The sequence below is a fragment of the Mus musculus genome, chromosome 6, assembly GCF_000001635.26.
Source record: "Mus musculus strain C57BL/6J chromosome 6, GRCm38.p6 C57BL/6J".
Taxonomy (NCBI): domain Eukaryota; kingdom Metazoa; phylum Chordata; class Mammalia; order Rodentia; family Muridae; genus Mus; species Mus musculus.
The window spans coordinates 15,020,205-15,038,792 of record NC_000072.6 but is presented as its reverse complement, the minus strand read 5'-3'; the positions used below and the strand labels follow the sequence as shown (position 1 = coordinate 15,038,792).

The 18,588-nt window shown below is 35.9% G+C and overlaps 1 protein-coding gene across 2 annotated transcripts in view; it reads right to left on the bottom strand.

The window, feature by feature from the left end:
• Foxp2 (forkhead box P2) overlaps positions 1-18,588 on the bottom strand; it is a 540,629-nt gene that overhangs the window by 403,185 nt on the left and 118,856 nt on the right. The window lies entirely within an intron of this gene.

The window sequence follows — 18,588 nt, the reverse complement described above, 5'->3', positions numbered from 1 at the left end:
AGAAAAACTGTGATATATACATGGGAAATATTTTTTATAGCTAGGACTTTCATGAAGCATGATATTCCTTTTTCCTCTGCTTGCTTGGAGCTAAATATAGCAAACCAAAAATTTCTTAGAAAAATATCTTAGTTACTTATTTGCTTCTAGGCTATGAATTTTTAGGGCATGTTGAAGTAAGAAATGTGCCTTGGCAGTACATGTCCCTTAACCATTTCCTGGAAACTGTGTCATGAAATAGAAAACCACAAAGTACACTGTTTTACCCATATGCAGGATATCATAATTAAAAATTGAATTTTGACTCAAAAGCTTTAGAGTCAACCTTTTAAGAAACAACAACAAAAATCAGGTCATTACAACTAAAAAATATACTCATAAAACGTTACCGTTAAAAGTTACATGATTAAATTTTGGTTACCAAAGATTGCTGACAAATCATGAAAATATTTACAGTATTACAATATTTTACAAGGTATGTAAAATACATTAGCTGCTACTGCCAGCATAACAAAGTTGTTTTTCTGAATCTAAATCACATTTCTAAGACGGATGATAATTACTCACGTAGTAAAATGACACAACGCTCACTGGGAATTTAGAAGGGCTCTGATAGGATTATTTTGGCCAAAAGGCATTCTCATTGACGTTGTCTTTAGATACTACTTTAAGAAAATAAAAATGAGCTAAAAAATAAAGATGCCTTCAGTCTGTCAACAACTTCTCCATCCTTGCCCTATGGAAAGACCATTTGAACTAAATAAGACAAAAATCTATCACCAAAGGCAAGGAAAGTTTGTGAGAATTCATTTCAGATAAACTGCATTATTAAAATACAGACTATGTGGATCACATGTTTATAATGTGGAATGGTATAGACTTATTTAATAAGCATAGTAATGTATTTTATAATAATAGAAAATAAGAATAAAAATATACTTCTACATAAATTACTGTAGTCATGATGAATGTACACACATAAATATATAAATAGAAGCTATGAATCAGAGGGGTAAAAGATGAAGAAGACAAGACAGTAAACAATGAATGAATGCCTGGGGCAATAAGATTAATCAAACGTTATTTTTAAAAAGCTCATCTTCATAAAATAAAATGAACAAAAGGTCCAAATAAAAACAATAGAAAACATTTTTCTAGTAAAGTTGAGTGGTTTTCTAGGAAAGAGCTAGTAGTGGTTGAAATTTATAATAGATATTATTGACAAAAAGAACTCGTAAGATGAGAAAATATTTTGAAAGAGAAATAAGTGTATTAAATGGAAAGATCACATGTTATTATGTGGATTTAAAACAGTAGTGTCTCAGATCGCAGGGCAGCTCAATGAACAAAGGCTTCTGCCACCACGTCTGATGCTGTGAGTTTGATCTCCAGGAATCACATAATATACAAAGAAAACCTACTCCGCCACTTGACTTCTGACCTCCACAAACATGTGGAAGGACATGTATACGCATACACACACAGAGAAAAAAAATAAAAATAAAAAATAATCAATAAACTGTCTCATTTCACTTAGGAGAAAAATCTAGTATTTATATTTAATTCAGTATTATGAATATCAATTTATGTTTTTTTTATTTTGAAGAGATGTTTTATCATTGATACAAATCTATGGTTTAATCTTGATGGAGTTAACATTTATGTATTGTTTTATATTTGGGAGCAACTGTTAAAATTGTCTTAATTAGCCTTTACGTTACTTTTGGGAAATTATAAAAACTAGCAGATTTTGCAGAAAAATAAAATGAGACATTGGTATTTAGATTCAGCTTCAGTACTAAACATTTACTTGGTATTTTTATATTTTGATTTCCAGCATTATTTACCTAGAGTTATGAAAAATTTGCAAGTCAACAGTCACCACTGGCAAAGAATACACACAAATTAATTTGTTACTTAGAATAACAATTTGGACAACAAATTGGACTGAAATATATCAATTATGAGAAAATGGCATATAATAGGAAAAGATGCATATGATTGCCATAGTTAGTTGGGATAAGTAATACTACCCTTCATGACTGACAGTGTCCAATATATGCCACAGAAACACTACACACTAAAACTGTGCTACAATTCTGCTGGAGAAATGAGGATTATATTTTTTTTAGAGTTAATATATTCCAAGCCTGACCCTATTAGGATTTTGCTTAACAGGGATTATTTTTGTGAGTTTTTCTCTATCCTCTTTACCATATCAATCCCATTTTTGCTTATTATGCTTACGAGCAGAGAATGTAGCCTTCTTGGTGAGCTTCTTGTATGTAAGTACTACAGAACTCTGAAGAGTGTCTCCAACTGTGGAAAACTGTAATTTCATATGCCCCACAGGCATTTATGCACTCTATAATGCTATCAGCAAGCCCCATCTGGAAGAAATGTCTTGCACATACTGCTACTTGATGAACAGGGCTATAGTAGAGATTCTGAGGATATGGCGAGATCTGTCTCTATAGCTCCATCAAGACCTGTTTGTAACCCATGGGTTCAGGGATGTGTGGACACAAAGAGGCTGTTCTACTTTCCAGGGACAAAGGTTGCTGTGTCACATGTCAGCTAGATTTTCTAAAATAAAAATAAAGAAAATGGGCCACTAGTGTTTCATGAAGAATATGAAGAATATAAAATATTCATGAATTTGAAAGGAGATACATTGAATAAATGGAGAGTGCTACTCCCAGAATCTGTAGGTTTTTAAATTAAAATTTCAGTGCCAGGTGCAAAGTACCACCCTATTAATTGCTGGTCAGGGAGCACCCAGAGGCTTCTCTATTTCAGAAGTCATTACACACATTGGATATACAGCCCTGAAATCAAGCTAGAATGGAGATAGAAGCTGCTAGGAGGAAAATATCATCAAAGATATCACTCAGCTGTGAACCATGCAAGGTATAATACTAACCTACTAAGCAAAATGTGCCCAATAATGAAATAGTAGTACAACTGGATGGGAAATAACCAACAGTTTTCTGATTGAAAGTAAGTTCTACTCTACAGGAGGAAATGCATGAATGTTACATTAACTATAGTCAAAGTCAAGAGTGGGTGGGGAGTCACAGGTTGTAAAGGAGATTGTATTGCCTATCTTTACCTGTTTTTTAATGGATATGTAGTTAAATTTCTGCCATAATACTTATGTTTATGCCCCTAGATTAGTGTTGCTCTAATCCTAGGACAGGTAAGTTTATTTTTACAGTGAGTGATGGTTCATATGGAGACTCATTACTGGTTAAATGTAGAATAAGTGATGAGTTCTTAGCCTTAAACATGACATCTACATCACCTCTATCAAAAGTCCAAAGAACAATGCAGAAGGAAAGTAGACAAACTATAAAAGCTGAAGACTGGAATGAAACACAAAGAAACACTATGCTCTGCATACGACTCAATAATTGCAGTCATGAACCCATTACTATTTGCAAAAGCCATACACAAACTAGTTGGAAGAGTGGGATCAGCAGAGTTTGTGGTAGAAGGATAACTGGGTAGTAGAAGAAGACTGTGATATTTTGTGCATGTGTGTGTGTGTGTGTGTGTGTGTGTGTGTATACCTGCAAAATTTGAAAAAGAAAAGAATTACTGTTATAGTACTTGCATAGTAAATATAGGCATGCTAATTACTTAACAAATTCAGCCATGTTTTATGAACATATTTATTAACACACTGGATTGAGCACATACTGTCATGTTGTAAAGAAAGATTAAATAATAATAGTAATAATAATAATAATAGTGATAAAATAATATATTAGAGACATCCTATTGACGTTACGTGTAATTTTAAAATCATGTAGATTGTTTTGAAATGCCAGTTATCATGGTCATCTAGATCTAAACTAAGAAATGGCTTACTCATGGAGGGACTTGTAATCTCCATCTAAGAAATGATAAATCTTTCCTAAACTATTGGAATGACTATAAAAACAATATCCAATACACCCAAGAGCCACTTTATATGTTTTCCTTTTAGTAGTAGGGACTGATGGCAAGTGGTAGATTGAAATAGTGTGACATTCACATTTGCTTTATATCATTTTGTTTAATCACATTCTCACATCAGCCTGAGGGAAGAGGACTTTTCAGATTTGCCCTCAGAAAGACTTCTTGCTCCTTAGTATAATTTACGTTCCATCAATACTATTACATTTATGTTCATCCTTCTTATTAATAGGATAAAACTGATAATATAAGAAACTTTCCAGAGACCAAAACATAATGAATACAAACATAAAATTTGAATGCTGTTGTCTGACTCCAGTTTCATCTAAATCCCAGTTCTGTGATTCTATCCACAAACCTCTCCAAGCTCTTTTACTCATAAAATAGCTCAGACAAAGTCCATCCTCACAAATTGAACATGGATACAGAAAAACTGGTTCATGTACACAATGGAATACTTACTATTCAGCTATTAAGAATGATGACATCATGAATTTTGCAGGCAAATGGATGGAACTAGAAAATATCATCCTGATTGATATAACCCAGATAAAAATGGACATGTATATATGTAATCCCTGATGAGGATATATGAGCCGAATAATACAGAATACCTGAGATATAACCCATAGACCATAAGAAGTTTAACAAGAAGGAAGGCCCAAGTGAGGATGCTTCAATCCTACTTAGAAGAAAGTAATCACAGGAGGCAGAGGGGTGAAAGGAGGGAGGGAGTGGAGAGGAGGAAAAGGAGGGGAAGGAGGAACAGGATCAGATATGGGGGTGGGGAACAGGAGAGAAGCCCCAGGAGCCAGGAGAATGAATGGAAATAAGCAGCGTCTGGGGATGGGGTGGGCAGGAAGCTCTAGAAAGTAACAGAGACTTGGGAGGTGAGAGGTGCTTGGGACTCAATGGGGGTGAACTTAGCCAAAATGCCCAACACTGGGGAGAGGGAACTTATAGAGTTTACCTCCAGTAGATAGACATGGCCTCAAGTTGAGGGACTGGGTTACTAACCCAAGTCAAAATTTCTGACCCAGAGTTGTTTCTGTCTAAAAGTACTACAGGGACAAAAAATGGAGAAGAGACTGAAGGAAAGGAGGTCAAATGGCTGGTCCAACTTGGAACCAATCTCACGGTGAGGGGGAGCACCAAGACCTGACACTATTACTGATGTTATCATGTGCTTACAGATGGGGGTCTGGCATAGCTATCCTCTGAGAGGCTCAAACAGCAGCTGACTGAGACAAATGCAGATACATCCAACCACTGGATTGAAGTCAGGGACTCCTATGGTTGAATTAGGGGAAGGATTGAAGAAGCTGAAGGTGAGGGTGATCCCATAGGAAGACTAGCAGAGCAGTCTCAACTCACCAGGACCCCAGGGAGCTCCCAGAGACTGAGCCACCAACATGGGGCATGCAAGGACCAGTTTGAGGCCCCTGCCACATATAGGTCTGCCTTGTCTGGCTTCAGTGGGAGAAGATGCCCTTAATCCTTGAGAGGAAGGGGGAATCTGATGAGGGGCTCTTGAAAGCAAGGGGGAGGAGGAATGGGATGAGGGCCTGTAGGAGGGGTGCTTGCTGGAAGGAGAGGCACAAGAACTGAAATGTAAATAAATACAATAATTATATATATATATATATATATATATATATATATATATATATATATACTCAATGGCCATGCATCCTTTGCCCTAACTCCATGTTAGCTCACATGCCACCATTCTCACTGATATCCTCCTAAATAATTATCAGGCTTTCAGATTATTGTCCACACAATTTCATGCTAAAACACTTATGTAACAGGCTATGTTGGTGATCTCCTAGTCTGAGAACTGTGGAAAGTCAATAACTGTATCTTAATCATATTTCTTATGCTGCCTACCAGCCATTATACCTAGCTGTGCGATCAAGTAAGACCAAGAAATTGCATTTTATCCTTTTGTAAGGACTGCTATACCATAGCAAACTTGACAGCCCTCCTAATTTTCACAACCAAAATTCCACTTGATATTTTTCTCAAAAGAGATTGCATGGTTTAACTTTTCTCACACTTTTCCTTCTGTACATAGCACCACTAAATTCTCTTACTATAACTTTGCCAAGCTTCTAAGGTTCAAATTTACTGTTATCCCATCAAAAGAAAAAAATATATATCCTTGTGCCTCTTCAGTAGTCTCTGCAGTTTACCAAGGTATATTTGCCAAATGAAATTGGTGACCCTGCAATGATTAAAAACACGCTAAAACAATAATATTACTTCTTGTTTAATTGCCAGTCAAAGCACAAAATCCTGCCACAGTAAACATGCATTTGATGTTAACTTGGCTCCACTTGAATTCCTTGCATAATACACTTCAAGGCTGTATACTATTATGATAGCATAAGAATTTTCCTTCCCTCATTATGTCCCCCTCTAGTTTGCACTGGCATGTGTTCTATGAGGAACTATAATCCATTATTAGCATGCTTATAAATCCAAAGACACAGAGGAGGTTGGTCAATGTTAATAAGTGACATTGTCCAATATAAGCAACAGAAATAGCACACACACGCTGAGACTCTGCCAGAGAAGCAGAGCTTATTCATTTAACTTAATGTATTCAGTGCATGACACTGTTTGGATATTTTGCTAAAATTAGATAAGTTTTTATTTTTTTTATTCTGTCTCCTTTCCGATATACATCTCATTTATATGCATGGAAGCACAGAAGAAAACAAGTCACGGTGAAAACTGAAATACTCATTTAAGCACTAACTGGGGTACAGCACTTTCGATGTCCGGACTGGAGTGTGGCAGCCATAATTAACAGGAAACCTAACCAAGAGACTTCATTATCCTGTGTCCAGTGCCAAGACATACCTGTGGTAGATAGAATTATACCAGATTCTTTTCACTTAATGCCTTAAAGCACTGACTGTACCAACCTCATCTTTTTTTTTTTTTTTTCTTTCCCGCTACAGGGTTTCTCTGTGTAGCCCTGGCTCTCCTGGAACTCACTTTGTAGACTAGACTGGCCTCGAACTCAGATATCCACCTGCCTCTGCCTCCCAAGTGCTGGGATTAAAGGCATGCGCCACCACGCCTGGCCTGTACCAACCTCATCTTAATTCTCATTCCACAATCTCCCAAAACGTTATGGTTCCAAATGCTGTGTAGTTTCTAGCACTGCTCTGCCTTTATAGGAAATAGTGTCTTGTGATGGAAGTCTTCACTATGTTAATTAACTGAGTCTCTAGATATGCAAATTCATCACAAACCATGTGTATATTCTGAGCATTTTATCTAGTTATTGAGAAAGAGTATCTTGCAATAAGCTAGAGAATTAATATTTTTAGTTTTAAACTCTAATTTCCAAAGTCTATTCTCAAAGCACTGAATTCATTCCATAAGCTAAAGAGTAGGGCAAGCCACCACACGAAACACAAGTCACCTAAAGGCCTATAGAGAAGCCTGCCACCTTCCTGCTTTTATGTCAATAAGATTAGTATTAGTTTCTACAAATCATTCATGTTTATGCCTATATTGTTCATACCAAGACACAGAATGAAAAACAAAGACAAGCTCTCCTAAAATGATATAATTTACAATCCTGCCCTTTACTTTCTTCCTATTTAGTAATGTACAAATTCCAAACTGGCCTGATCAATATATTTGCTAAGCAATGAAAGTGGTGTTTTACATTCCCGAATCAGAATGATCTTGCACAATTTTAATGATCGTTGTATGATTTACATTTGACAAGATAATTTGCACAGGACATCTAGCTAAACACTGTACTTAAGTAATATAGCTTATTTAATTTACAAAATTTTATTTTGTTTGATCTTCTATAAGTTAAAAAGTGGGAAAAGAAAACATAAAGAAGCCACTATAACACCACACAATAATAATCTGTGTGACACCATCTGAGTGGCCAGAAATTAGAGATGAACAGTTAAAACATGAATTGTTTTCCATGTCAAATATCTATAAAACCTGCAGCAAATACTCTACCAAAGTAAACAATTGTAGCAAAGATCTGGATGGCGTGCATAATGTATAAGAATGGGAATGTGATATTTTTAGATTTTACGTCTATTTTTGCTTTGCTTTACTCCAGCTTCCATTCTCTTACATTACCTCAATGTTTATCCACATCACTACAGGAAAAAAGATTCATTTTAGTGATTCTCGAGTGCTGGTGTATATCATAGCAAAACACATATACTACACATGTCCACAAAAACACAAGTATCTGAAACAAAGCAATTTCATAATTAGATTGAGGGATTTCTTCTTAATTAGAGTATCTGATGTGGATCTTATTCCTGTTTCCTAATTTCATGAGGGGATTTACTTCTAAATCATAAAAATCCACTGCCTTCACTCCGTTCTTTCGCTTACATTTTACTGTTCTAGAGAAAGCCAATCTCCAGCGTAGTGAGGTCCAGAAAATATACCAAACACATGTTGCTCTTTGCTCTTTCTTTCTTTTTTTTTTTTCTTTTTCTTTCTTTCACTCAGTTGAGATCTGTCTATGCTGACGATAGAGATGGGTTCAAACCTGTTTTATCCGTTCTTGTGTGGTGAAGACCTGATAATGTCCACGTGTGCCAGAGCTGGGTAGACATACTAATTTATAGATGAAGTTGATTGTATCTGCATGCATAATGCCTGCCTTCCCATGCAGAATCTTCCAGCAATAAAACCATGACTTTGATCTCCATCTGCCTGACACCTGTGTCTCTCTCTCAGAAGTTTCTGAATACTAATAGAAATCTATTTGATTTTCTGAGTGGTGATGAGGTGAAGGTAGAGATCTGCATACATTTTGGACTTTAAGACTCATATTTGTTCAATTGCTGAACACAAAGAGAAGCTCTGCAGTGTGTAAACAGAACCTCATATTTTAGGAAACAACATTAAGCACACACCGTGCCAAGGATACACCAGTAAAGAGACCAGGAGGGGAAACGTGTGTTTCTTTCACAGATTTAAAAATGTAAGAAAAAAAGGTTTTATAGATTGGTCACAAGAACAACAAAAACAACAACCAGAGAACATAATACTTAGATTTTCTACCACTTTCCATGAATAAAAAGCAGTAGTTTTTATAGTTGAACCTGGTGAATAACTTTCGGCTGCTGTATAAAGATAAGCAAAATCTGCATTCAGAGTTGGTTGCTGTGGGAGGAGTAAGCTTTATCAAGGAAGCCGGCCTTGAAAGGACGCACACTCTAGTAGACAGTCCTAAACCCGTGTAATACGGTCAGTACTGAGTGTCCCTGTGAGTTTAAAATAAAAAAGATCACATAAGCTTGGGAGTGAAATATAATAGGGAAGATAGAGAAAAACTGGAACAATAAAATGAGGATGGACTTGGTGAAAACATGTACAGCATGAATTTTCAATAAAAAAAGTTGATTGAATTATTTTCTTAAATTACACATATTCTAACCTTTTCCCACCACATGAGTGACTGTGAAAATGTTGAAATTTTGCAGTATTTATAAATATGCATTTAATAATATTTTAAATAATAAGTACAACAGATGGTAATTTTTATTTGTAATAGGCCTTGATGGTGGGAAAATATTTTTCCAGACTGACTGAGTCTTGTCAGTTCTAGTGAAGTTTTTTACAGTGAATGGAGAAGATCAGCTCCTTTCTCCCTCCATTAAGAGAAAATAAAATTATCTGTCCTATTACGATACAGATCAATATTGATAGTTCATAATAATAGCAATAATTTTCTTATATGCTCTCTAATGTACATTAAAAATATTACCCTTGATTTCTTACTAGTATAATTCAGGGCACATTATTTCCAGCTGCAGATATACTCAATGTCCCAAATAATTTTAAAAATTTGAAAATAGAGCTTTTATAAAATCCCTGTTATGTTTTCAAATAGCTGACAAAGGCAGAAACATAGCACCATGATATTTCAGAAAGATTACAAATACTACAGCACTATCATGGAAGAAGACCCATTTCTCAAAATGCTCTTAGTGTTAATCGCCTTTCTAGGTAGTTCTGCAATTTCAAAGGAAAATGTATACTCAATCAAAGATTATGTAAAGTCAGGCAGTAAAGATAAGCAGACGGAAGAATTGTTTGTCAACAGGAGAAAGACAAAAATCAGTTACTGAACATGTACTGCAGCAGTAGAATTTGGTTATCTGTAGCATCCTGAGTCTCATGGCCACTGCTATATCCTGACAGTTGCTTCATACCAGTGTATGTATACGGAGAACATTACTCTGGGTTATTGTAGTGTCTCAATTCCAGCAGTGAACTATAAATAAGACATATGATAATTTCCCTTAAAAGTAGTAAGAAATTGATAGATTCATCACATTAAGTTTCATCTTATAACTCTCAGGTTAAAGTTGACCAAAATGAAGCATACATGAAGAAGCTACATTGGAACTTAAGACTGCCAACCTGAAATAAATATATATATAAAAGAAGGGACTCATGTGACATGAAAGAATTAGGGAAGGAGTAATAAGGACATTAAAGGTATAAGGAGAGATGGGATAAAGTGTGGGAGGAATGGGGAATTTTCTAAAATTAAGGATGTGTGAAGAAGCCTTCTGAAAAACACTAATTAATAAAACTAACTAAAGCATACTTTAGCTGAGTAAAAGATTTTAGACAGAGTAGTCCACATGGGCAAACAAACGATGCTGGATTCTGAAATGAAAACCTCAGTCCCAAGCACAAGATACCTCTGTGTTTATTATTGACTTCTGTGGCTATGGCAGCACCCAATAAACTGCTGATGCTCTTGGTTGTTAACTGTAATAGGTTAAAACCCTACTATGAAAGACACCAAAAATTTTGAATTCTGGACACAGAGAAATCAAACTTGAACTTACCAGGAAGCTCTCTCCTCATGCTGGCTAGCTTTCTTAGTGCTAGAAAAGTGCCAGGTAAGATGGTCAGGGAGAAATTACATCAATTGTATTTTCAATAGTTTGAGCATACATTCTAAATTAATGGTCTTCCAGGAAAGATGTACCCACTGGTACGATAGTAGTAAGACCCTTTTGGTGTTTAATAACCACTGTCTTCACCAGAAGTGAGGCCTGCTCCACAGGACTGAATTCATAACTGGTACTGGAATCAAGGCCAAAACATCTAGTAAGGGTAGAAATAAGTTGTAAGGAAATAAAGCTATTGATGTTGTTTCATTATATAGTCCTATTGTAAAGACTCATTCTAAATATTTATGTTTATATCTATAGATTTGTGTTGCTTTTCAACCTTAGCGGTGTTTCTTATTATGGAACTCAGTAGCTGATTCATAAGCTTATAATTTTTCTCAACACTGAGAATATGTGGTTTTGGTATTCACCCCCTATGAAACATCTCAATTAATACCCCCAGCCCCAGAACTAAGATGCAGGAAATATCAAGGTAGGGCAGGTGAAATAATGTAAAAGCCAGAGTATGGGGGATAAATGTTATAAAAGGCTGACCTCGGCCCCCAATGGAGGAGCTAGAGAAAGTACCCAAGGAGCTAAAGGGATCTGCAACCCTATAGGTGGAACAACATTATGAACTAACCAGTACCCCGGAGCTCTTGACTCTAGCTGCATATGTATCAAAAGATGGCCTAGTCGGCCATCACTGGAAAGAGAGGCCCATTGGACACGCAAACTATATGCCCCATTACAGGGGAACAACAGGGCCAAAAAGGGGGAGTGGGTGGGTAGGGAAGTGGTGGGGGAGGGTATGGGGGACTTTTGGGATAGCATTCTAAATGTAATTGAGGAAAATACGTAATAATAAAAAATATTAAAAAAAATAAAAAAAAATAAAGGGCTGGCCTCCAAACATTCCAGGAATGGTACAAATGTAAACTCACAGCACCTTGCCAAGACAACCACAAGATCAAGTTAGTTAAAACTTACAACATAGAGGAGGAAAGAGCTTGTCACACCTCTCCCCATCTGAGGAGCTACTGGAAAGTAATGGCTGCTAAGGCAAAGGAGAGTAAGGACTTCGGTAGATAGCCCATGTCCCAATGAGTGAATCTATACAAATGTGTATATAGGCAGTATTAATTACATATAGTGGATTATAAGAACAAAGCAATGAACTTGGAAGAAATGTGGGAGATATATTGGGCAAAGCTTAGGTATTTGAAGGCAGGACTAAGAAACCTTTCATGAAGTTTTAAAAGAAAGATATTTTTAAAGAAACTACTAAGAGAGAAAGAAAATACTCAGTCAATGATAATACTTGAGTACTAAATGAAAAATTCCAATTTTAAGTGAAAATATCTTACTATCTTACTATAAATTAAACACTTCAAAACTACTCCTTAAACCTAAAAATGTAACTAAATTCTTTTCTTATGCTTTCCTTACTCCAAACCCACCCAAGCATTCCCTACGTTTTACATGTCTCTCAAAATAATAGCTTTTTTATTTCTTTTAGTTAGTAATATTACCCAATGTTGTATGTAGTGTTAGACAGTGAGGATATATATATATATACACACACATATATGTGTGTGTACGTAAGTATGTGTATGATATATATATATACATATACCATAAATAAGTATGTATATGATATATATATATATATATATATATATATATATATATATATATATATACAATACTAATGTCATAGTACTAAATAAGCTTAATTCCTAAGTGTAATCTAAATATCTAAAGTTATACCTATAATTCGGTGTAGTTCTTAACTCCTTATCAAAAAACAAAAACAAAAGAAATTCTCTTTGCAACAGGAGACTAATAGAGAAAGCAACAACCTGTCAAAATACAGAGTACAAGTAACCATGGTGTCCCCAGTCCTAAATTATACACCTATGACACAGTTCCTGAACCCTAGGTATCCAGGAAATTGATGAAGAGGGGACAGAGACACTATAAGAACCAGAAGACCAAGAAATCTGCAATGAGATTGTGGCTCTTAGAAATAGCAGAAAAACTTCACCTATCATATTGAAATAACAAGTTCAACATTTTTGGTGCTTGATAGCAATCATTTTATTTTTCAAAAGCACCTATTGCATAGCACATCATAGTTAAGAGTATGGAATCTTTCTTCTCCAGATGGGGGCATGGGAAGTGGGGAACCTGATCGGATATTGGTTGAGGGAAAAGGACTGAAGCCCTGAGGGCAGGCAGAAAGAATGGAAACAGGCAACCTCAGCAAGTAGGAGGGTGGGGGACCCTCCAGAATGTACCAGAGAAAGACTCTCAGGACTCTCACCCATGGTGAGGGACCTTAGAAGACAGGGCACCAAGTGAGGGAGGGAGTTGCCATCCCACAATCATATCTCTGAGCCATAATTGTTCCTGACTGAAAGAACTGCAGGGATGAAAATGGGAAGGAGCCTGAGGAAAAAAGGTCCAGTGACAGGTCCAAAGTGGGATTCAGCTCAAGGGGAGGTCCCAAGGCCTGACACTATTACTGAGGCTGTGGAGCACTCACAAAAAGGGACCTATCATGACTGCCCTCCAAGAAGCAGCTGAAAAAGTTAGATGCAGATATTTGCACCCAACCAATGGACAGAAGCTGCTGACCCCTTTGGTTGAATTAAGGAAAGTCTGGAAGAAGCTGAGGAGGAGAGTGACCCTGTAGGAGGACCAGCAGTCTCAGTTAACCTGGACCCTGAGATCTCCCAAACACTGGACCACGAACCAGACAGCATACACCAGCTGATATGAGGCCCCAACACACATACAGCAGAGGACTGCCGTGTCTGTGTTCATTCAGAGATGACACACCTAACCCTCAAGAGACTGGAGGTCCTGGGGAGTTTAGAGGTCTTGTTGAGTGGGGACATGGAGGGTGGATGTATGTCATGTAGAACAATCAGAGGGTGGACTGGAGGGGGAATAAAATCTGGAGTATAAATAAATAAATAGTATGGGGTCTTGGTGAAATGCTGTGTTTCACGTACCCTCTGTGACCTTACATCATCTGGTCTTCCTTCACCTAAGTAAAGAACATTATAAAGACCATTCAGCAGCGCATTTAATAAGAAAGCTAGACTCTTAAATAGAGCACATACTCAACCCTCATAAAATTAAGCCAACTTTAGAGACATCTGCAGGTTACAATGAAAATGATAAAACTCAGGAATGTCACGGTGGTTTATGAAATTATAATAATCATTTAGAGGAATTTGTAGTAGCCTTTTATAGTATTATTTTCCTTTCCATTAATGGAATTGGAAAATATATAAAAGTACACCACAGATACATAACTGTGCTGTGCTGGGGTAAGATTGGGCAGGCAACTAACCTCTGTGGTGTTTTTCTGAACCTATGTTTAACAAAATTTGCTTAAATTTAAGATTCTACCTAAAATTAGTTCTTAGTATTAAATTCGCTGTCATAGACTAGCTTTCAAAATTCGGAATATTATGTGTAATTTGTTTCCAACTTTAATGATATAATTCAAATGAAGCTTGAATTAACATGAATAGGTTAGATAAAAATTAGTGGTTACTTATGCTTAATTCATTTGTGGATGAGTTCAGAAATAATACTTAGATAATATTTTCAATTTTTTTATGATATACCGTAGTTGGACACAACTCATTCTGTTTACAAACTTGCTATATAGCTGAGCCTGTCTTTGAAAAACTGATCTTTCTGCTTGGCCTACCAAGGGTTGGTATTATGGGGATGTACCACAATTCTCAGCTAATGCTGAGATTTCAAAAATGAAAGCTGAAGTTTCTATGAACATAATTAGATGTTTAAATGCATCTAGAAAAGGCAGGAGACTCAGAGGAAAAAATGCAATCCATGGGAAGAAATTAATTGTATGTTTACATGTTAAGTAGTCCAAATAGGAATGTATATGATTCCAGTGGGCTTTCTGTGGATATTGTTCAATTAAACAAAAAATTACAACTTTTGATATTCTGCATATGCTCACAAAATGAAATGTTTAATATTAATAAATACTAAGTTTTACAAAATATACAGTCTGAGAGCTCAATAAATAAACAGTTAAATGAAGAACAAATGTACTTGGTAGTACCTTCAGATGCATAAAACACGCAGACATATTCAGCTAGAAGAGTGTGTGGCTTCCATAATCACACCTAGGCCAAGAGGATTTGTTTAAGAAAACAAAAGTTTAATCAATTTAGTAACATTGAAATACCAACCAAAAACTTTTCAGCAAATCAAAATCAGCTATTTCTTGTTCTTCTTCTTGTTCTTCTTCTTCTTCTTGTTCTTCTTCTTCTTGTTCTTGTTCTTCTTCTTCTTCTTCTTCTTCTTCTTCTTCTTCTTCTTCTTCTTCTTCTTCTTCTTCTTCTTCTTCTTCTTCTTCTTCCTCCTCCTCCTCCTCCTCCTCCTCCTCCTCCTTCTCTCTCTCTCTTCTCTCTCTCTCTCTCTCTCTCTCTCTCTCTCTCTCTCTCTCTCTCTCTCTCTCTCTCTCTCTCTCTCTCCCTCTCTCAATGGGTGGACTTACCACATATAAGACAAAGTTGGTCAGTGAGAAAGGAAGCAAGGAAGACTTCACTTTCTCACATATATTTGAACAAGAGCAGGCAGACACTCCAAGGCACATTTACTTCCCCAGCCTTTTCCAGCTCACATTTTTCCAATCTCCAGGCAATATTCACATAAAGGATGTGTTATTATTTTTCTTAGAAAAGAATTTTCCCCACCCTTGTTTTTCTGTCTAATTTTATTCCTACTTTTAATTTATGCCATCTTGTATTTTATGTATCCTAAGTTCTTTTACAATCATTCTAGAATGACTCAAAGTCCAAACAAAAACATTTAGAAGAAAAGAGTCAAGATGCACCAGGACACATTTGAAGTTCAAATTTTAAATGTCAAAGCCTTCTATTCCCCAGCCTGTTTATCCCCCTTGTGTTAAAATACCTAGACTACAAGGCTACTTTAACAGATAAGACATGGCATTTCAACAGGTCTTTAACTCTCTGAAGGCTCAGGTTGCTCTCCTGTGGAAATAAAATCTGCCATAGCAAAATATTCTGTTTATATATTACTCAGTAAATACCATGAAGATGTTTGACGAGAGTCAATTTTATTTTCTTCCTTTAAAAATTAATTTATGATATTAAAATTAATATCAGAGCAAATGTTAGTTAATGACCTGATAAGCCATGCTGACAATAATAATAATCTATGGTGGTTTGAATGGGAAATAGGTTCAGGTACCTGAACACTTGACCCTCAGCTGGTGGTGGTGTTGGGGAGGGAGTTGCCCACTTGATGGAAGAAGAATGTCAAGCAAAAGCTTTTATATTGCTTTTAGGATAGCTTCACCTTACCTTCAGTTTTCCCCCTCTGCTTTGTGCTTGTGAGGAGGTGAGTTCTTGTTTCAGTTCCTACTACGATGCCTACACTTCTGTGACGTGTTCTTATCAGTCTGGAACCATTAGGGCTAAATAAACTCTTCCTTCTGTAAGCTGCTTCTATTATGATGTTTTATCACAGCAAAAGAAAAGTAACTAATACAGGATGTAAAACCAGAATGTGGAAAAATCAATTGCTATGGTAAGCGAAACAATTTAAAATAGTTATTAAGCTATGAAAATTATTCCCCATTAAAGCTGCTAAAGCAAAAGGAAGTGAGCATGAAAACTTGTAATGTTATGTGCCATTTCAGCAAAGATTATTTCTTATTAGTTTGAAATATAGAACACAAAGGAGGCACAAAATGGAAATATAATAACTATTTCAAATAATAGATGGTGTGCAAAATGTCATTCAGGGTGGAACTTCCACTAATAGGTCTTAATAAGAATAAATAATAAAATCCAAATGCAACCCAATACCCTGACAAATGTTTTTGGAGCAACAGTTTATTTGTAAGTGAGTGTCAATAAAAATAAAGTAAAATGAAATCCACTTATAATGAACCATCTGTACCATGAGCTAGGCTGTTAGTTATTATTATTATTAACTGGAACTAATAAACAACTCAGTAAGAGAGAGTGCTAGCCCTCAAGCATGTGGCGTTGAGTCCAATCCCCACAACCTGCATGCTGTAATTCAGCCATACACAATCACTACAGAGTACACATAGGCACACACACACATACACACACACACACACTCATGTTGTTTTCTTTTTGTTAATTTAAAAACAACAAAAAATTATCTAAAGGAATAAGGAGATGGCTTAGTCCATACCACTTGACACACACAAATAAATTCCCTAGAGAAAGGGGAAAGTAAACCAGCCAATGTCACTGAATAAAGAAGCTTCCCATTTAGTGAGTAATTATATCTCAGACAATAAGGTGGAGAGAAATGCAGGAAGACACTCAACATCAACTTCTGTCCTATATGCATACATATACACACATGCACATGAGTATATAATTGAGAGACACAAACACAAGACACACACAATCACAGATACACAAACAGAAGCTAACTGATCATTTATATCCAATTGTCCAGGGTTGGTCTTCATGTAAAATAAATTAATTAGAAGTGAATAATAATTCAAATGGCGCCTAAAATACCTTCATTGTTCAGGATACTATTTCTATTTTTATTTCCATCACAGAGTAGCACCTGAAGAAGAAAGAGGAGGAGGAAGAGGACGAGGAGGAGGAAGTGGGAGAAGGAGAAAGTATTTGGCCTCCATACATATGTAAAGATGATAGAAGGAGAAGAGACCATGTTTTGAGAAAGTGCAAGGTCAGATCTATAGGAGGCATTGGAAAGAGGAGAGGGGAGGGTGATAACTAATGAAAATCTATTATAATTTCAGAAAAAAGTTAAAGTTTAATGTGTATGTGACAATAGGACCAAAACAAATACCTGTATCCAGCAGACACCTCAGATGGACAGGAGACTTCTGGAATAGGCCTAGAATATTATTTCTTGTAATCATAAACATACTTAAAATATGAATGTGTGACTTTATTCTGCCATATAAGAGTAGCTCTCTATATTTGGAAGAGACATATTATAGGAAACAATTTGATAGATATAAGAATAGTAAAATCAAATTTTGATTATCCTGAGAGACAAAATATAATTCTTAAAGACCTCATTTAACCTGTCAGATATAACATTCTTGCTCATCCTAATTTTTTCCAGATTGTGTATTAGTGGCTAGAAAATCTACATTTTACGATTTTCTCTACATAAAATAAAGATTATAAAGCATGAATTAAATGGCCAAAGGGCAGAACCATGAGGAAATTAAATCAAAAGTGGCCAAGTCAGAAAATAACTCTAAACGTACTCTGTTTTTTTCAAACATAGGAGTTGAATGTTGGTTGTATTCATAGAAAAGAAAAATAGTTAATAGTTTCTTTTCTCAAAAGCTTCCTCCTGAATCAGAATTGTGTTGAATATACTCACACCACCTGTAAAGTTTTCAGATGGAAGCGGAACTACAGCGTGATCTTTAATGTACCATAGGAGATGAAAAATAGAATATAAAGGAATTCAGATACTTCAAATAAATTATTTTTTACAAAAACTGGACATGTCCCTATATTTTAAATTCATTTAAAACAGAAATTGCATGTTTGTTCACTTGGCCAGGTGTCAATCAGTAACAAGACTGATCCCTTTAGAATAGCAAATGTGACTGGGTCTTTCTGTATCTGTTCCATTATGTAGAGCTCAGGAA